At 39.9% G+C, this 21206-nt stretch overlaps 1 protein-coding gene and 1 long non-coding RNA gene across 2 annotated transcripts in view; one reads left to right on the top strand and one right to left on the bottom strand.

The window, feature by feature from the left end:
- Nucleotides 1–21206, bottom strand: part of LOC129643295 (ladinin-1-like) — a 188512-nt gene that overhangs the window by 56793 nt on the left and 110513 nt on the right. The gene's annotated exons all lie outside the window — the stretch shown is intronic.
- The window catches only part of LOC129643296 (uncharacterized), a 72811-nt gene that overhangs the window by 43076 nt on the left and 8529 nt on the right, over nucleotides 1–21206 (top strand). The window lies entirely within an intron of this gene.

Here is a 21206-nt window from a genome sequence, read left to right as displayed (position 1 = left end):
GCCTCAGGGAAGTCAAGTCTCTGTTTGAGTTTCAAGGGGGAGCGTGGGATTGCTCTGGAGTCACAACAGGGGAATGAGGTCTCAATTTGCATGGAAGCGGGAATCTCAAGGTGTTTCTTGAGGTGCGGCCTGTAATTAGGTTCCTCTTGAGTTGCCACGGGGACCTGAAGGAGCTTCTCATCTTGTTTCTGGGAAGTCAGGACACCTTTGGAGTTGTGAGGGTCCTCTTGGGATTCCTCTAAAGTTGGTGCAGGGCCTAGGGCCTCATGTCGAGGTTTGGCGGGGAACTCGTTGTTCCTTTCCAGTTCTGACATGGATCTCGGGGTTCCTATGGAGATTCCACTGGGGAGTCAGATGTCATCTCATATTGAGGCTTTGAACTGTGCCTCCCTCTCGAGGTGTAAAAGGGGTGTCAGGCCTCCTGTCGAGCTGAGGTCCGGATCTGGTCGTATTTCTAGAGATGCCACGGTGCTCTCAGTCCTTCCTTGGTGTTGTGAGTTGATACTTGGGGTCGCATACGAGTCGTTGCATGGGAAGAAGGCCTTATCTTGAGTGGACGTGGACATCGGGTCTTTTCGAATTGTGGATCGACCCCTGGAGTTCCTCTGGCATTTCAGGGTGAGACTGGCCTCCTCTTGAGGTGCAACGGGAAGGTCGGGATTCCTTTGCAGACGAAGCAGGGAAATGGACCCTCATCTTGAGATGAGGAGGGAAAAACGGGTCTGTTCTTGAGTTTTGTTGGGATACTTGGTGTTCCTCTGGAGTGCAGACGGGTATATCAGGGAACTTCTTGAGTTGCATAAAGGGTGTCAAGTACCCTTTGAGGCTCAAGAGGCAAGGTGGGATTTTTCTCAAGATGCTGCAGCGGAAAGGGCCTCATCTGGCGTTGAGGGGAGAATCTCCTGGTTTTTCTCGAGTTGTGGCAGGATGCTTGAAGTTTCTCTTGAGTTCTGTTGGGGAACTCAGGGACCACAGGGACCACTCATCTTGCCTGTGAAAAGTCAAACCTCCATTCGAGTTACAAGGGGCTTCTCGAGATTCCTCTCCAGTTGGTGCAGGGGCATAGGGCCTCCTTGAGTTGAGGCTGGAACCTCAGGGCTCCTCTCCAGGTCTGACATGGCTCTCGGGGTTCCTATGGAGTTTCAACAGGGGAGTCAGGCCTCATCTCGTGTGGAGACATGGAACTCCGCTTTCCTCTCAAGGTGTAAAACGGGTGTCAGGCTTCCTGTCGAGTTGACATAGCAATCTGGGGCTTTTGCTTGAGGTGCCACAGGGCTGTCACACCTCTCTTCGTGTTTAGAGTAGATCCTTGGGATTACAATCGAGTCAGTGCAGGCAATTCAACTTAAGACGAGAGAGTGAGTTTGTAAAAGAACAATGCTCATACTCTTTTGAATGTCATATAGAAGGTTTTTATGAAGAACTAAAAAAAATGTTTTCCTTATTTTTTTCCTGTTTCTTTTTGAGTGTTTTGGTGGTTCTTGTTTTTTCGTTGAATTAAAGTATAGTCTGTTAAATTACCTTGTAAGTTTCAGGTGTATAGCATGTGATTTGTTATTTCTTGTGTGTGTGTGTATATATATATATATGTGTGTGTGTGTGTGTGTATACATATATATGTGTGTGTATGTATATATATATATATATATATATATATATATATTATAGTTCCCTCTGGAAGTTCATTTTAATTTGAAGTGATTTCTCTTTTTTAAAAAAAATTCTCACTTTGAAATTAATGAAGTGATGTCTTCTATTTAAGCTAGCAAAACTTTCATTTAGAGATAATTCAAGATGAGCTCTGTTTTAGGCCTTCAGAGATGTATTATGAATTAAGAATTTCTGGCCCTTCTGTTTCTTGTGGTTTCTAACTTCAGTTCAGTCTCTCAGTCCTGTCTGATGCTAAATACTTAATGTATGTATTTAATTTTTCGTACTGTTTGCTATAACCTTGGTGGGTGTTTTAGATCTTTCTGAAAATAAAGAGGAAATACATAAGCATTTTATCTATTCTTTTTACTAAAATTTTAATTTATAATTTTATAAATGAGATTCTTAATCTCTCTTCATTAAATGAGAAAATTTTCACTGCAACTATCTGAAAGAAGAAATGTAGAAATATATTTTTTCCTCTGGAAAGAGTCTGATTTCTTTTTTCTGAATGTCAGCAAATAATGGGTACTTACATACATTAAATGAATGAAATCACTATTTATGCTTTTTTCTTATATAGACTGCTTGTTATTATTAAATCATAAGTAAAGAAAAATTACCATCAGTGTCTATAAAATTATCTGTGGAAGATATTTTTTCTTTTAAAAATATCTCTAACAACATGTACATTCCACGTTATTTTTATTTATTTATTTATTATTTTAACTGGAGGCTAGTTTCTTTACAATATTTTAGTGGTTTTGCCATACACTGACATGAATCAGCCATGGATGTACATGTGTTCCCCATCCTGAACTCCCCTCCCACGTCCCTCCCCATCCCATCCCTCTGGGTCATCCCAGTGCACCAGCCCTGAGCACCCTGTCTCATGCATCAAACCTGGACTGGCGATCTGTTTCACATATGATAATATACATGTTTCAATGCTATTCTCTCAAGTAATCCCACCATTGCCTTCTCCCATAGAGTCCAAAAGACTGTTCTTTACATCTGTGTCTCTTCTGCTGTCTCGCATATAGGGTTATTGTTACCATCTTTCTAAATTCCATATATATGCGTTAGTATACTGTATTGGTGGTTTTCTTTCTGGCTTACTTCACTCTGTATAATAGGCTCTAGTTTCCTCCACCTCATTAGAACTGATTTAAAAGTATTCTTTTTAATGGCTATGTAATATTCCATTGTGTATATGTACCACAGCTTTCTTATCCATTTGTCTGCCGATGGACATATTGGTTGCTTCCATGTCCTGGCTATTATAAACAGTGCTGCGATGAACATTGGGGTACACGTGTCTCTTTCACTTCTGGTTTCCTCAGTGTGTATGCCCAGCAGTGGGTTTGCTGGGTCATATGGCAGTTCTATTTCCAGTTTTTTAAGGAATCTCCACACTGTTCTCCATAGTGGCTGTACTAGTTTGCATTCCCACCAACAATATAAGAGGGTTCCCTTTTCTCCACACTCTCTCCAGCATTTATTGTTTGTAGACTGTTGGATAGCAGCCATTTTGACTGGTATGAGATGGTACTGCATGGTGGTTTTGGTTTGCATTTTCCTGGTAATGAGTGACGTTGAGCATCTTTTCATGTGTTTGTTAGACATCTGTATGTCTTCTTTGTAGAAATGTCTGTTTAGTTCTTTGGCCCATTTTTTGATTGGGTCGTTTATTTTTCTGGAATGAGGTGCAGGAGTTGCTTGTATATTTTTGAGATTAGTTGTTTGTCAGTTGCTTTATTTGCTATTATTTTCTCCCATTCTGAAGGCTCTCTCTTCACCATCCTTATAGTTTCCTTTGTTGTGCAAAAGTCTTTGAGTTTAATTAGGTTCCATTTGTTTATTTTTGCTTTTATTTACATTACTCTGGGAGGTGGGTCATAGAGGACCCTGCTGTGATTTATGTTGGAGAGTGTTTTGCCTATGTTCTCCTCTAGGAGTTTTATAGTTTCTGGTCTTATGTTTAGATCTTTAATCCATTTTGAGTTTATTTTTGTGTATGGTGTTAGAAAATGTTCTTGTTTCATTCTTTTTCAAGTGGTTGACCGGTTTTCCCAGCACCATTGTTAAAGAGATTGTCTTTTGTCCATTGTATATTCTTGCCTCTTTTGTCATTGATAAGGTGTCCATAGGTGCATGGATTTATCTCTGGGCTTTCTAATTTGTTCCATTGATCTATATTTCTGTCTTTGTGCCAGTACCATACTGTCTTGATGACTGTAGCTTTGTAGTATAGCCTGAAGTCAGGCAGGTTAATTCCTCCAGTTCCATTCTTCTTTCACAAGATAGCTTTGGATATTCGAAGTTTTTGTATTTCCATACAAATTATGATATTATTTGTTCTAGTTCTGTGAAAAGTACCGTCGGTAGCTTGATAGCGATTGCATTGAATCTATAGATTGCTTTGGGTAGTATACTCATTTTCACTATATTGATTCTTCCAATCCATGAACATGGTATATTTCTCCATCTATTTATATCCTCTTTGATTTCTTTCAACAGTGTTTTATAATGTTCTCTATATACATCTTTTTTTTTCTTTAGGTAGGTATATTCTAAGTATTTTATTCTTTTCGTTGCAATGGTGAATGGAATTGTTTCCTTAATTTCTTTTTCTGTTTTCTCATTGTTCGTGTATAGGAATGCAAGGGATTTCTGTGTGTTAATTTTATATCCTGAAACTTTACTATATTCATTGATTAGCTCTAGTAATTTTCTGGTGGAGTCTTTAGGGTTTTCTATGTAGAAGATCATGTCATTTGCAAACACTGAAAGTTTTACTTCTTTTCTAATCTGGATTCCTTTTATTTCTTTTTCTGCTCTGATTGCTGTGGCCAAGACTTCCAAAACTATGTTGAATAGTAGTGGTGAGAGTGGGCACCCTTGTCTTGTTCCTGAATATAGGGGAAATGCTTTCAATTTTTCAGCACTGAGGATAATGTTTGCTGTGAGTTTGTCGTATATAGCTTTTATTAAGTTGAGGTATGTTCCTTCTGTTCCTGCTTTCTGGAAAGTTTTTATCATAAATGGATGTTGCATTTTGTCAAAGGCTTTCTCTGCATCTATTGAGATAATCATATGGTTTTTATCTTTCAATTTGTTAATGTGGTGTATTACATTGATTGATTTGTGGATATTGATAAATCCTTGCATCCCTGGGATAAATCCCACTTGGTCATGGTGTATGATCTTTTTAATATGTTGTTGCCTTCTGTTTGCTAGAATTTTGTTAAGGATCTTTGTATCTATGATCATCAGTGATATTGGCCTGTAGTTTTCTTTTATGTGGCATCTTTGTCTCGTTTTGGTACTAGGGTGATGGTGGCCTCCTAGAATTAGTTTGGAAGTTTACTTTCTGCTGCAATTTTCTGGAAGGGTTTCAGTAGGATCGGTGTTGGCTCTTCTCTTAATTTTTGGTAGACTTCAGCTGTGAAGCTGTCTGGTCCTGGGCTTTTGTTTGCTGGAAGTTTTCTGATTACAGTTTCGATTTCCATGCTTGTGATGGGTCTGTTTAGATTTTCTATTTCTTCCTGGTTCAGTTTTGGAAAGTTATACTTTTCTAAGAATTTGTCCATTTCTTCCAAGTTGTCCATTTTATTGTCATATAGTTGCTGATAGTAGTCTCTTATGATCCTTTGTATTTCTGTGTTGTCTGTTGTGATTTTTCATTTCTAATTTTGTTGACTTGATTTTTCTCGCTTTGTTTCTTGATGAGTCTGGCTAATGGTTTGTCAATTTTATTTATCTTCTCAAATAAACAGCTTTTAGCTTTGTTTATTATGGTCTCTTTTGTTTCTTTTGCATTTATTTCTGCCCTAATTTTTAAGATTTATTTCCTTCTACTAACCCTGGAGTTCTTCATTTCTTCCTTTTCTAGTTGCTTTAGATGTAGAGTTAGGTTATTTATTTGACTTTTTTCTTGTTTCTTGAGGTACGCCTGTATTGCTATAAGTCTTCACTTAGCACTGCTTTTACAGTGTCCCATAGGTTTTGGGTTGTTTTGTTTTTCATTTTCCTTCATTTATATGCATATTTTGATTTCTTTTTTGATTTCTTCTGTGATTTTTTGGTTATTCAGAACCGTGTTGTTCAGCCTCATATGTTGGAATTTTTAATAGTTTTTCTCCTGTAATTGATGTCTAATCTTACTGTATTGAGGTCAGAAAAGATGTTTGGAATGATTTCAATATTTTTTTTGAATTTACCAAGGCTAGATTTATGACCCAGGATGTGATCTATCCTGGAGAAGGTTCCATGTGCACTTGAGAAAATGGTGAAATTCATTGTTTTTGGGTGAAATGTCCTATAGATATAATTTAGGTCTAACTGGTCCATTGTATCATTTAAAGTTTGTGTTTCCTTGTTAATTTTCTGTTTAGTTGATCTATCCATAGGTGTTAGTTGGGTGTTAAAGACTCCGACTATTATTGTGTTATTGTTAATTTGCACTTTCAAACTTGTTAGCATTTGCCTTACATATTGTGGTGCTCCTATGTTGGTGCATACATATTTATAATTGTTATATCTTCTTCTTGGATTGATCCATTGGTCATTATGTAGTTTCCTTCTTTGTCTCTTTTCAAAGCCTTTATTTTAAAGTCTATTTTATCTGATATGAGTATTGCTACTCCTGCTTTCTTTTGGTCTCTATTTTCATCAAGTAACTTTTTCCAGCCCTTCACTTTCAGTCTGTATGTGTCCCTGCCGGGAGCCAGCGTGAAGAACTCCGCCCGTGGCAAAGGTCATGAGGAAGGAGGCTCGGCATACACAAAGGTGGGATCGAGCCTCAGAAGTCCCCCTGGAAATTCTTGAGCATCTATCCCCAAAACCAGAGTCTGCCTACTTTACTGCCTTGTGCTCTCACCTACACCTCTGACTTTACAGGGGTCTATCCCCCACCACCTCTTTTGGAGAGGGAGTTAACTCGGAGCTCCAGTTAATAATAATTCCTGGGCATGACAGGAGTGTTTCAACCTACAAACTCTTCTGAAAGTTCTCTAGCCTGCCTGTCAAGTTTGTCTGGCCACATGTGATTGTTCACAGCCTCCCAACCGTGAGAGGCACGAGATGCTTTAAACCTTCTAAAAACAGATTCTTTTGAGAAGTTAGGAAATTATTAGTGTAGTATAGTGGGCTGATTAAAAATTGTATTGGTGAAGGGTTTTTCACTTGTTGGGCTAATGTTTGCTGCTAAGTGTCCACATCCCCTGCCCTTATACACATTAATGAATATTTTGAAGAAATAAGTATTAACCTTTGATATTAATCACTTTAGACCTTAGGCTAAGCAAATTCTTTCCTTAATTAAAACCCACTACACCCTCACCCTATAGGAATGTAACTTTATCTGGTGCCTTCGGAAGGTGGCATCTGTTTTAGGAATAAATCATCCCTGGAGAAATAAGTGTTCTGGTTGACTGACCGCTATCACAAGGCGAGGGTCATGAATTGTTAACAGGCCCCTTGGCCAGAAGATGATGTAACACCCCTAAGATCTTTGTATACATTTGTATGAAGCAACTGATTTTGATAAAGTCAGGACTGCTGACCCCGCATGACCCTTGTGTTTCATCTCTGTGTATAAAAGCAGACCCGAAAAATAAAGAAACGGATCAGTTCCTAGAAAGACTGATCTCATGTCGTTCTTCCTCTCACCTTCTGGCTGAATTCCCATCTGGAGCATGGAGGCTCACCAAGCCTACTAATTTTACCTGGGCTTCTAAGATCTGACCAGGGAGGCCTTAGTGTCTCCTCTCCTTCGGGAGAATGGGAGGATGCCTGCGGCCTACATAGGTGATGCAAATTCCTTGTCTTGGAATTTTATTGGCTTTCCATGTAAACCTAGTTATTCAGCCTCTTTTCTCCACTGAATTTTCTCATTGAGCTATCCTTACTTAACCACTCTTTATATTTCTAGTTAATATTTAATTAAGCTATTGTTTCCTGATCGATTCTGATGCTGTCCCGCCTTTGAGTTCCCTGGATCCACTGGGGCTGGACCCCGGCATGTCCCCTGTTTTGAAGTGGGTCTTTTGTAGACAACATATATATATATATATATATATATATATATAGTTATAGTTATAGTTATAGTTATAGTTATAGTTTTTGTATCCATTCAGCCAGTCTTTGTCTTTTTGTTGGGGCATTCAACCCACTTAAATTTAAGTTAATTATTGATGAGTATGATCCCGTTGTCATTTACTTTGTTGTTTTGGGTTCGAGTTTATACACCCTTTCTGTGTTTCCTGTCTAGAGAAGATCCTTTAGCATTTGTTGAAGAGCTGGTTTGGTGGTGCTGAATTCTCTCAGCTTTTGCTTGTCTGTAAAGCTTTTGATTTCTCCTTCACAGTTGAATGAGCTCCTTGCTGGGTACAGTAATCTGGGTTGTAGGTTTTTCTCTTTCATCACTTTAAGTATGTCCTGCCGTTCCCTTCTGGCCTGAAGAGTTTCTATCGAAAGATCAGCTGTTATCCTTATGGGAATCCTCTTGTGTGTTATTTGTTGTTTTTTCCCTTGGTGCCTTTAATATTTGTTCTTTGTGTTTGATCTTTGTTAATTTGATTAATATGTGTCTTGGGGTGTTACACCTTGGGTTTATCCTGTTTGGACTCTCTGGGTTTCTAGGACTTCAATGACTATTTCCTTCCTCATTTTAGGGAAGTTTTCAACTATTATCACCTCAAGTATTTTCTCATGGCCTTTCCTTTTGTCTTCTTCTGGCACTCCTCTGATTAGAACGTTGGGTCGTTTAGCATTGCCTCAGAGGTCTCTGAGGTTTTCCTCATTTCTTTTCATTCTTTTTTCTTTTTTCCTCTCTGCTTTATTTTATTTCTACCATTCTATCTTCTACCTCACTTATCCTATCTTCTGCCTCCACTATTCGACTATTGGTTCCCTCCAGAGTGTTTTTGATCTCATTTATTGCATTATTCATTATTGATTGACTCTTTTTTATTTCTTCTAAGTCCTTGTTAAACATGTCTTGCATTTTCTCAATCCTTGACTCCAGGCTATTTATCTGTAACTCCATTTTGTTTTCAAGATTTTGGATCATTTTTACTATCATTATTCTGAATTATTTTTCAGGTAGACCCCCTATCTCCTCCTTTTTTTTTGGTTTGGTGGGCATTTATCATGTTCTTTTACCTGCTGAGTATTTCTCTGCTTTTTCATCTTGTTTAGATTGCTGTGTTTGGGGTGGCCTTTCACTATTCTGGCAGTTTGTGGTTCCTCTTTATTGTGGAGATTCCTCTCTGTGGGTGGGGTTGGATGGTTGGCTTGTCAAGGTTTCCTGGTTAGGGAATCTTGTGTCGGTGTTCTGGTGTGTGGAGCTGGATTTCTTCTGTCTGGAGTGCAATGAAGTGTCCAGCAGTGAGTTTTCGGATGTCTATGGGTTTGGTGTGACTTTGGGCAGCCTGTATATTGAAGTTCAGGGCTATATTCCTGCGTTGCTGGAGAATTTGCATGGCTTGTCTTGCTCTGGAACTTGTTGGCTCTTGGGTGGTGCTTGGTTTCAGTGTAGGTATGGAGGCTTTTGGATGAGCTCTTATCAATTAACGTTCCAAGGAGTCAGGAGTTCTCTGGTGTTCTCAGATTTGGGACTTAAGGCTCCTGCCTCTGGTTTTCAGTCTTATTCTTACGATAAGACTGAAGACTTCTCCATCTATACAGCACCAATGATAAAACATCTAGGTTAATGATGAAAAGCTCCTCCACAGTGAGGAACACCTGGAGAAGTTCACAGAATTACATGGAGAAGAGAAGAGGGAGAAGGGAGATAGAGGTGACCAGGAGTAGGAGAGGGGGAATCAAAAGGGGAGAGAGCAAGCTAGCCAGTAATCAATTCCCTATGTGCTCTCCACAGTCTGGACCCCTTGGAAAGGTTCACGGAGTTGCAAAGAGAAGAGAAGAGGGAGGGAGGAAGGTGACAGAGGTGACCAGGAGGAGAAAAGGGTGAATGAAAAGGAGAGAGACAGATCCAGGCACTAATCAGGTCCCTAAGTATTCTCCACAGTCTGGAATACACAAAGAGATTCACAGAGTTGGGTAGAGAAAAGAAGGGAGAGGGAGGAGATAGAGGCGACCTGGTGGAGACAAAGCAGAGTCAAAAAGGGAAGAGAGCAATCAAGCCAGTAGTCACACTCCCAAGTAAAAATGGGTACTGAAGATTGGGTTCTTAAAGGCACAAAATTGATAGCAAATACAGAAAAGCAAAGATTAAAAATCTAGAGTAGAGCTTAGACTCTGAAAAATACAATATTAGAAAAACAAAACAAAGTCACAAAAATTATGAAATATATATATGAAGTTTGCTTTAAAAATAGGGTCTTTTTTTTTTTTTTGCAAGGTAATAGTAGGTTATAAAAATGAAAATTAAAGGAGTAATGTCTGGGGACATTCAGCTTTTAGGAATCCAATATGTTATTCTTTTCTTTTGTGTGCCATTTCTCAAGGATTCTCTATTCCTCATCAGTTGCTGCAGGAACGAGCAGAGCTTCACACAGTTCCTGGGACTGAGATCCTGAGAAAGGGCACCTGCTTGGTCCCTTAATTGACTCCCTCCATTGACCTCACTCAAAAGTGATCTGCTCAGTTATGCCCCTCTCACTCAGGACATGCAATGCTTTCTGGCCCTTTGAAGATTGTTATTCGCTTGGCTTTGTTTTTGCCCCCCCCCTTTTTTTTGCTGCCTAAAGCTGCCTTGTATGAAGATATATAAACATGCTTTTCTGCAAACAAAGCACCATTGTTTCACTCGAGACTTGGGTCCCCTGCGTCCCTCTTGTCATTGACTCCAGTCTCCAGGTCCCAGTATACAAAGACCATGACAGAGTAATAGATAACTTAAAAAATTAAATATTTAAATAATGATAATAGTAAAAATATATCTAGAAATTTCTCTGGAGCTGTTGTGGGCAATGTGGGGTCAGTTCAGTTTCAGATAGTTCGTTGATCCAGCTTATACTTCTCAAGATTTATAGGCCCCTTCCAATGTAGTTGCTGCTAACTACAGGGTTTTAATCTGTTGCGCCTGTCACTCCCAAAGCCGTTCCCTCTGTTTATTTTAGCTTCTTCCGTTTGCTGTTCTCTTCAGTGTCTAATTTCTGTCCTGACACAATGGGGTGAAGGTGGTCACTTATTTAGGCTCAGTTGTTCAGTACTGCTGTGGGGACAGAGGAAGACTGCAAACAAATATCACTGACATGTGTGGGAAGTGCTTGCAGTGTCTTGGCCACATGGTGCATGCACTTTCCCACTCTACACTTCTCAGGCTCTAGGATGCTCTGCCAGGGAACTATCTGAGGTGGGCCCTGGGTTGGGTGCGCTTCCAAGGTCTAAGCTGCTCAGGTTCAGGTTCTCAGGTAGTCCACAAAGGGGCAGACTCTGTTGGGCCTGCGTTTTGTGCCCTTCCCAGGTCCAAGCAGCTCAGGCAACCAGGTGCTTGGTGAGTGCTGTCTCCCCAGGTGGGGAGTGCATCTTATCCCCTCCCTGGTCCTAGCCGCTCCGTTTCCTGGGTGGCAGTGGGTGCGCCCATCTCCAGTGTGCCATATGTCTCTTCTGGGGAGCTGATCTCTGGCTGCGACCCTCCTGGCAGAAGTCAACCATCCAGAATCCCAAGGGGGTTTGATTAGCGACTGGGTGCCTGCTTGCAGCTTGGTAGAGGATGCCTCTCTGGGGCCGAGTTTGCCTCTTTCCAGCTCTGGCTGCCCACCTCCTGCCTCCCTGTCTCCAGTGGGGGATGGGCCGACCCGCCGCCATCTAGCTCTCCTCTGGTATTCACTCAGTCCTTTGTTTTTGAGTGGGCCTGGCAGTGCCTTAGGTTAGTTAGGGCTTTTTGCAGGATACTTCTCTCTCTCTCTCTCTCTTCCCCACCCCCTCTCTGGCTATCCCACAATTTGGGTTGCTATCTCATGTTAGTTCCCTAAGATTGCCCCCCTCAGGGCATTCGTGCCCAGTCCTTACCCTAAGCAGTGAAGCCTGCACCTCCCTGTCCCACTTGCTGATGGTGGATGCAAGCGCAGGGAGTTCCAGTTAGGCACATGATCTGTGCGTTTTATTTATTTATGTATTTATTTTTCCTCCTGGTTATGTTGTCCTCTGAGATTCCAAAACTCCCCACAGACCCAGCGGTGAGAGTGTTTCCTGGTGTTTGGAAACTTCTCCCCTTTTAAGACTCCTGTCTATTCTGCCTGTCCTATTCCTCTACCATCTTAGGACCACACCCCCCACCCCCATATTATTTTTAAGAAACTTTATTAATTTCAGTGTTTATAGATGTTAAATTACCATGTCAATTCTTTGTTATACATGTGAAACTAACATGTAAATTCTTCCATATATAAAAGTTAGTCATTGTGGTTACTTGATTTTTTTAGTTGGTTTTTTTTTTTTTCCCGATGTGAATATTGAGTCCTTGTTGATCATCATAAATGTATTTGAAAACTTTTAAACCTTCAACTTGGATAATCATAGTTTTACTCCTTTTTTTATATCTAGGTCATTCCTTTAATCTTTACCTGCCATTCCAGAAGACATAGATAAGAAGTTAGAGTTGTTAGTGTGCTGTTTACAGGGAAAGAGGCAGTAAACCATGTGAATGTTCAAATAGGGTTGTAAAAAATTCATTTATTCTTTTTTTTTTTTTTAAATTTTATTTTATTTTTAAACTTTACATAACTGTATTAGTTTTGCCAAATATCAAAATGAATCCGCCACAGGTATACATGTGTTCCCCATCCTGAACCCTCCTCCCTCCTCCCTCCCCGTTCCATCCCTCTGGGTCGTCCCAGTGCACCAGCCCCAAGCATCCAGTATCGTGCGTCGAACCTGGACTGGCAACTCATTTCATACATGATATTTTACATGTTTCAATGCCATTCTCCCAAATCTTCCCACCCTCTCCCTCTCCCACAGAGTCCATAAGACTGTTCTATACATCAGTGTCTCTTTTGCTGTCTCGTACACAGGGTTATTGTTACCATCTTTCTAAATTCCATATATATGCATTAGTATACTGTATTGGTGTTTTTCTTTCTGGCTTACTTCACTCTGTATAATAGGCTCCAGTTTCATCCACCTCATTAGAACTGATTCAAATGTATTCTTTTTAATGGCTGAGTAATACTCCATTGTGTATATGTACCACAGCTTTCTTATCCATTCATCTGCTGATGGACATCTAGGTTGCTTCCATGTCCTGGCTATTATAAACAGTGCTGCGATAAACATTGGGGTACACGTGTCTCTTTCCCTTCTGGTTTTCTCAGTGTGTATGCCCAGCAGTGGGATTGCTGGATCATAAGGCATGTCTATTTCCAGTTTTTTAAGGAATCTCCACACTGTTCTCCATAGTGGCTGTACAAGTTTGCATTCCCACCAACAGGGCAAGAGGGTTCCCTTTTCTCCACACCCTCTCCAGCATTTATTCTTGAAGGATAATTGCTTTCCAGAATTTTGTTGTCTTCTGTCAGACATCAACAAGAATCAGTCTTAGGTACACCCATATGCCCTCCCCCCCAAACCCCTCTCCAATCTCCTTCTCCATCCCACCCTTCTAAATTGTTGAAGAGCCCCTCTTTGAGTTCCCTGAGTGATAGGGCAAATTCCCATTGGCTATCTATTTTACATATGGAATTGTTAGTTTCCATGTTACTCTTTCCATCCATCTCACCCTCTCCCCTCTTCCCCTTCACCCGTGTCTCTAAGTCTTTTCTCTCTGTCTGTTTCTGCATTGCTGCCCTGCAAATAAATCCGCCAGTACCATCTTTCTAGACTCCATACATATGCGTTCAGATCAGATCAGATCACATTAGTCACTCAGTCGTGTCCAACTCTTTGCAACCCCATGAATCGCAGTGCACCAGGCCTCCCTGTCCATCACCAACTCCCGGAGTTCACTCAGACTCACGTCCATCGAGTCAATGATGCCATCCAGCCATCTCATCCTCTGTCGTCCCCTTCTCCTCCTGCCCCCAATCCCTCCCAGCATCAGAGTCTTTTCCAATGAGTCAACTCTTCACATGAGGTGGCCAAAGTACTGGAGTTTCAGCTTTAGCATCATTCCTTCCAAAGAAATCCCAGGGCTGGTCTCCTTCAGAATGGACTGGTTGGATCTCCTTGCAGTCCAAGGGACTCTCAAGAGTCTTCTCCAACACCACAGTTCAAAAGCATCAATTCTTCAGCCCTCAGCCTTCTTCACAGTCCAACTCTAACATCCATACATGACCACTGGAAAAACCATAGCCTTGACTAGACGGACCTTTGTTGGCAAAGTAATATCTCTGCTTTTGAATATGCTGTCTAGGTTGGTCATAACTTTCCTTCCAAGGAGTAAGCGTCTTTTAATTTCATGGCTGTAGTCACCATCTGCAGTGATTCTGGAGCCCAGAAAAATAAAGTCTGACACTGTTTCCACTGTTTTCTCATCTATTTCCCATAAAGTGATGGGACCGGATGCCATGATCTTAGTTTTCTGAATGTTGAGCTTTTAGCCAACTTTTTCACTCTCCACTTTCACTTTCATCAAGAGGCTTTTTAGTTCCTCTTCACTTTCTGCCATAAGGGTGGTGTCATCTGCATATCTGAGGTTATTGATATTTCTCCTGGCAATCTTGATTCCAGTTTGTGTTTCTTCCAGTCCAGCGTTTCTCATGATGTACTCTGCATATAAATTAAATAAGCAGGGTGACAATATACAGCCTTGACGAACTCCTTTTCCTATTTGGAACCAGTCTTTTATTCCATGTCCAGTTCTAACTGTTGCTTCCTGACCTGCATACAGATTTCTCAAGAGGCATAGTAATACAATAAATAACAAAGAGAGGTAAGAAAAAGTAAGTTCGTTTAAGCTAGAATTTAGCATACACCTGAGAATGGGTAGCAGGATTATGTTTAGAACTCTGGGCCTAGTTGGGAGACTAGGTAGCCATCTAGAGACTGCCTTCTCAAAATGGGACTTCATAACAATATTTTTATATGGCTGTCAATTCATAAGTATTAGTTATGATTATATTCAGTATAACTGCAAAATCAACTCTGATACCAAATACTAAAATATTTCTTGTGTTTTCTGTGACTTCGTATTTTTTAGAATTGGCTTTCCCAGAGGGAATGGGAGTCATGGGACATTTGCTACATAGTGCCTCCTTCTCAGCTGTGTCCACATAGTATATCACCTTGTTTTAGTATTTGTAATGAATTAAGAGTTCACACGGGAGGTTGCTATAAAGGAGTGATGTATCACTTAAAAGCAGTATATAGAAAGTCAATTCTGATTCTACTAGGATGCCCAGTCTATTGAGTAACCACATCTAATAATGTGTTGTCTGTAAATACCAATTAATTTAGCACCCTTGATCAGTCATATGGTCAGGACTATGGTAAGAAATCATCCACTGTTTCTTTTTTCACTCCTGTACTATTTTCTTTTCTATCCTTCCCTTGCATTTACAGAATACTTTCAGTTATCTCCTAGAATAGTGACTACAGGCTCTAAACTCAACGTGTTTTGTCTTTTTTTCTTTTAATCTATACAACTGAGTCGTTTGCTCTTGTCTCTCCATGAGCTTGGTAGATCCAGGATAAACAAATTCAAATAAAATGCCTACACGAGTCCCTTCAACACTGGACGATGTGAGATAGGAAAACTAAAAAATAGAATCCACTTCAGTCAGTTCATGTTGATCATTTTCTTCTCAGTCAATACATTTTATAAAATAACGAGCAGTTATTTTATCCTTCAGGGTCCCTGGATTTGTACATGTATTGGTTTCTTAAAGATTTATTCTATACTGTACCCTGAAAGTTTTATATCCTAAATTTTATGTAAACACTCCCTCACTTCAGGCCTGCATCACCTTGTTATTCCCAGTATTAATGCCTTCAGATTCACCTTCCTCTGGTTATTCGTATGCCCTTCAGATTCCTCCCTCCCGTGGTGTTTAGAATCACCAATCTCAAAAGCACACATGACCATGAGGCACTCTGAGCCACATTAATGTCTAGACTTTTTAAAGTGCCATTGATGCTCTCATAATCTGACTTCTGCCTGACCCTCTATCTCTAGACTTTTCAGTCCTTTGCACTAGAATTCTGAACTGCTGCTGGTGCCCTCACCACTTGTCCCTGTTGCTGTTGTTCAGTCGCTCAGTTGTGTCTGATTCTATGCGGCCCCAGGGGCCACAGCACACCAGGCTTCCCTGTCCTTCACCATCTCCCGGTGCTTGCTAAACTCATGTTCATGGAGTTGGTGATGCTATCCAACCATCTCATCATCTGTCATTCCCTTCTCCTCACGACTTCAACCTTTCACAGCATCAGGGTATTTTCTAATGAGTCAGCTCTTCGAATCCAGTGGCCAAAGTACTGGGGCTTCAGCACAAGCCTCAGTCTTTCCAATGAATGTTCAGAACTGATTTTGTTTAGGATTGACTGCTTGGATCCCCTTGCAGTCCAAGGGACTGTCATGAGTCTTTTCGAACACCACAGTTGAAAAGCATCAGTTCTTCGGTGCTCAATCTTCTTTTTTGTCCAATTCTCATATCCATACATGACTACTGGTAAAACCTTTGCTTTGACTAGACAGACGGACCTTTGTCAGCAGAGTAATGTCTCTGCCTTTTAAAATGCTAAGTTTGTCATATCTTTTCTTCCAAGGAGCAGGCGTCCTTTAATTCCATGACTGCAGTCACCATCTGCATTGATTTTGGAGCCCAAGAAAGTAAAGTCTGTTTCTGTTCTCATTGTTTCCCCATCTCTTTGCCATGAAGTGATGGGACTGGATGCCATGACCTTCGTCAGTCCCATTCCTTCACTTTGGACAAATATCTACCCTGTGGTGTGTGTGCTTCTCTCCCCATCTTGCTACAGCCTGAAATGCTCTCCCTCTCCTTCCCTTTGTTCTGTTGAACTTTGTAAGCCTGCACTCAGGCATTATCTCTAGAAAAGCCATCCCTGACACGTTTCCCTACATTTTTCTTTAAACTCCAGTGCCTAGTACTGAGTGGAAACCCGAGAAATAATTATTGAATAAGAGACACTGGGCTCTGTATCAACCTAGAGGGGTGGGATGGGGAGGGAGAAGAGAAGGAGGTTCAAAGGGGGTGATATATGTGTAAGTAAGATCATGGCATCTGGTCCCATCATTTCATGGGAAGTAGATGGGGAAACAGTGAAAACAGTGTAAGACTTTATTTTTGGGGGCTCCAAAATCACTGCAGATGGTGACTGTAGCCAAGAAATTAAAAGACGCTTACTCCTTGGAAGGAAAGTTATGACCAACCTAGATAGCATATTCAAAAGCAGAGACATTACTTTGCCAACAAAGGTCTGTCTAGTCAAGGCTATGGTTTTTCCTGTGGTCATGTATGGATGTGAGAGTTGGACTGTGAAGAAGGCTGAGCACCGAAGAATTGATGCTTTTGAACTGTGGTGTTGGAGAAGACTCTTGAGAGTCCCTTGGACTGCAAGGAGATCCAACCAGTCCATTCTGAAGGAGATCAGCCCTGGGATTTCTTTGGAAGGAATGATGCTAAAGCTGAAACTCCAGTACTTTGGCCACCTCATGTGAAGAGTTGACTCATTGGAAAAGACTCTGATGCTGGGAGGGATTGGGGGCAGGAGGAGACGGGGACGATAGAGGATGAGATGGCTGGATGGCATCACTGACTCAATGGACGTGAGTCTGAATGAACTCTGGGAGTTGGTGATGGACAGGGAGGCCTGGCGTGCTGCAATTCATGGGGTCGCAAAGAGTCGGACATGACTTAGCGACTGAACTGAACTGAACTGAACTGATGGATAATTCATGTTGAGCTTTGACATAAAACAGCAAAATTCTGTAAAACAGTTATCCTTCAATAAAAAAAATTAAAACTAACAAACAAACAAAAACACAAAAAATGCTATATATACTGAGGTGACTTTTAAGAGCTTGTCCTCTGCAGTCTAGGAGCCAAGAGGATAGACATGTAAAGAAATAATTTACAGTTCAGATCTATGTCTATCACTAGGAAAATCTAGAAAGATACACTAGAAAAATCTTTAAAGTACTAAGGGAGCTACAAGGAAAGGTGTACCTCTATCAGGGGAAAGATGGCAGTAATCAAAGACAACTTCACAAAGCAGGTTGAGCCTTAAAAATGAAAAGTAATTTGTCAGAAAAGTAGAGGGAAGCATTTCAGATGAAGTTAAAAAGCTGATAAAAGCTAAAAAGGAAGAGGAATTTTGTAAACCATGAATAATGTTGCAGCTGATGCTTGGCATGTTGTTAAAAAGGTCCTGTTATGAAGTAGAGAAGAGAATGTATGGTGACTTTATGTGTCTGTCCTGTATTTTGTTTGGTTTCTGATTGTTTTGTTCACTGCTGTTTGGATCAATCTGTGACTGAATCTTTGAGCTGTTTGTGTGCCTGTAACCTGGTGACATCTGGTATTTCCCAAATGGTTTGTTGACATTTTTAGGTCATTGGAAGTAGTTTTTAAATAAGTAAATATTCAGCTGAAGATTAAGATCGATTTAATCTGTCACTTCATACAATGTTTTAGATCTATGTTTTAAATGAGGAGTATGTCTTTTATCTAAACATTCTAAGTAATTTTAACTAAACATGCAGATCTGTCAAGAGAACTAGACTTGGAAATGATAACAGAGGAAGAACAAGGAAAACTTGATGAAGATGAGAATAACCATGCACAGGTATGTAAAACTGTAAATTTCAATATCTGGTGTAGTACTGTATGAGAAAATGTATATGAAACAAGGCAAATTAGAATGGAAAGATAAGTTAAAACCCATCACAAGTGAGTTAAAGCAGAAGTTCAGTGAAATTTTGTGAGGAATACCAAATTACCATTTGTCCTGAGGAAGATCCACTACGTGATAACCCTAAGGAAGGAGCAAACCAAAAGGAAATATCTCCTAATCTCACAAATAATATACCTGATTGTGAGGAAAAAGATGCATTTGGAGTATCAGTCTCTCTAGTATTCCAAGCATTTCCTGGACAAAAAGAACTCTGTCTCAAAAATGTTCATCCGTGGTCTGTAAACTCTGGGTCCCTTGGATAGACTTGTGGGTCATCTTCAAAGTTTTGTTTTTTTTTTCCCCTAAAAATAAAGTAGACTTTGAAAATTATCAACTAGACATTGAACATGTGTTTATGAAAATTGAGGAGAGTTTTTATAATGATACAGAAAATTAAAAAAGTATGGGAGCTGGTAGCTATATTCAAAGTGAAAGACCAAGAGATTGATATGCAAAGGTTACAAAATATGAGGCAAGATCCCACTAATAGGAAATTAGACATGGGACAGGCATGCCATTCTAGTCTGTGATTTGTCTACCCTGTAGAATTTAAATAAAAATTCACGTTCCCCTTGCTGTTGTTAAAATACTGATCTGAAAAATAAAGCAATACAGGACTGATTCCAGAAGCCACTGCATGCAGATAATTGCAGCACTAGTGACAATAAAAGCATGGAACCCGAATTGGAAAATGAGAATTCTTCTCCACCTAATAGTCAAGGCGCATCTGAAGTGTATATAAATGAAGAATTAGAGAAGGATATGCAGAGGTTTAAGAATGAAATAGACATGTTTCAAGTAGAGTTTCTTGCTCTGGAAAAAGAGAAAATTTAACTTCCAAAAGAGTTTCTAATTTTCTCTTGCTTTGGTTTTTCTCTTTCTTGATGATGTGGTCCATTTTGATTTTCCATTTATGAATAAAGTAGGGTCATCCAAAGAGGTAATTGTGTAGAAATTGATTACTTTCTCAATAACAGGAATTCAATAAACTATTTTCATGGCTTTTGTCCTTCAATCAATTCTAATATCTAATTCTTCTCCGTTAGTCTTCATATGGACTGGAAAACTCATTTAGCTATGTACCATGTGGTCTTCTGAGCCAGAATAAACACCAAGGAAATTGCTTAAGAAGAATAATCAGCTAGGGTTTTGCGTCTTTTTTTCCCCCTTTAACTCTCTTGGGTTAAATATAAGTTATATTTCCATAGAATGGGAATAAAGCACTGACTGAGAGATGGGACATGAACATGTGTTCCCTCTAATCTCTTCATTGTGGTTGAATATGTGTGATCTTCTCTGCTTTCTGCAATCGCTGGACACTTAGATTTCCAGCATGGCTGCTTCAGGATCTTTTTAATAACAAATATGTGTGCTCCCACATATGCTTTAATCAGCACTCTCAGATGTTTCTTTTGAGACAGACCTTTCCATTATGTTGTTTACTAAAATGTAGAAAGTTTTGACATGTGTGATTTTGTTACACAGATAGTGTGTGTGTGTGTGTGTGTGTGTGTGTGTGTGTGTGTGTGTGTGAAAGTTGCTCAGTCGTGTCCAACTCTTTGCGAACCCTTGGACTGTAGCCTTCCAGGCTCCTCTGCCCATGGAATTCCCCAGGCCAGAAAGAATACCAGAGTGGCTAGCTGTTCCCTTCTCCAGAGGATCTTTCTAACCCAGGGATCAAACCCAGGTCTCCCACATTGAAGGTGGATTCTTTAATATTTGAGCCACCAGGGAAGCCCATAGGTAGTATAAACCCTGAGCAAAAAAGAAATTAAAAAAAAATGTTTATCTACAAAGGAGAAGACTGAGTTCTGAGATGCTGTGAGATTTTTCTTTCTTCAGTAATAGGTTTTTAAAATTGTTTGCTCTTTTGTGTAAGAGGTGCTTTGACTGAGTTTGAACAGCAGGCAAAAAGTCAAAAAAAAAAAAAATAAAAAAGAAAGAAAGAAAGAAAGAAAAGAAAAGAAAAAAAAACCTCTATGTATTCTCCTGTTTAAAAAAAAAAAAGATGAGCCCTACCCTCAACTAAGGCATTGAGTTACTGTGCCAGAGTCACACTTTTAACTTATCTGATTAATCTGATGAATTCATTTGGTAACATAAAACATTCAATGTTCCAGAATTGTATCATCTCTTTTGGTGCCATAAAATGCTAGGGAGTGCCAGTTTAGGGGCCTTAAACAAAACCTTGAACATTTTTTTTTTAATTATTTTATTGCTGTTTTTGGTAAATAGTGGGGCAATACTAGGTAGTTATTTCTATACCCTCTATCTGTAAGATTTGATGGTTATTGAATGTGGAATTGGGAAGCATTACTTATATTCCAGAATTCCACACTAACTAACAACTCCTCAGTTTCATTCTGCTCCTTGTGTTTTGGTAAACTCTGGTTCATTTAATTTAGTGAACACTGTCACTATTTTGCTATCTCCCGAATCCAAGTGAAAAAAGAATTGTAAAAGGCAGAGGGGAAAGAATAGCTTTAGTGCAGAGAGAAGAATGTTTCCTTTCTGAGGCACGAAGGTGTCACATCCTCTACATCCAGCTGTTTAATGGAAAATCCAGGTGGTAAAGACCAAAGAGGACAGATTTTGTGTCTTTGTCTTTTTATGCCGGTCAGATGGGGAAGACTGAATACGAATAATTGCATTTTATTAAGAAAGCCATTTTTGAAATGTTGGGAATTTTGTTTCTTTTCCTCAAACAGAAAGGAGCAGATTTTACAGAAATT

Source organism: Bubalus kerabau, chromosome 2, assembly GCF_029407905.1.
Source record: "Bubalus kerabau isolate K-KA32 ecotype Philippines breed swamp buffalo chromosome 2, PCC_UOA_SB_1v2, whole genome shotgun sequence".
NCBI classification, from domain to species: domain Eukaryota; kingdom Metazoa; phylum Chordata; class Mammalia; order Artiodactyla; family Bovidae; genus Bubalus; species Bubalus kerabau.
The sequence above is the reverse complement of the archived record's forward strand: the minus strand, read 5'-3'. Positions and strand labels throughout refer to the sequence as shown.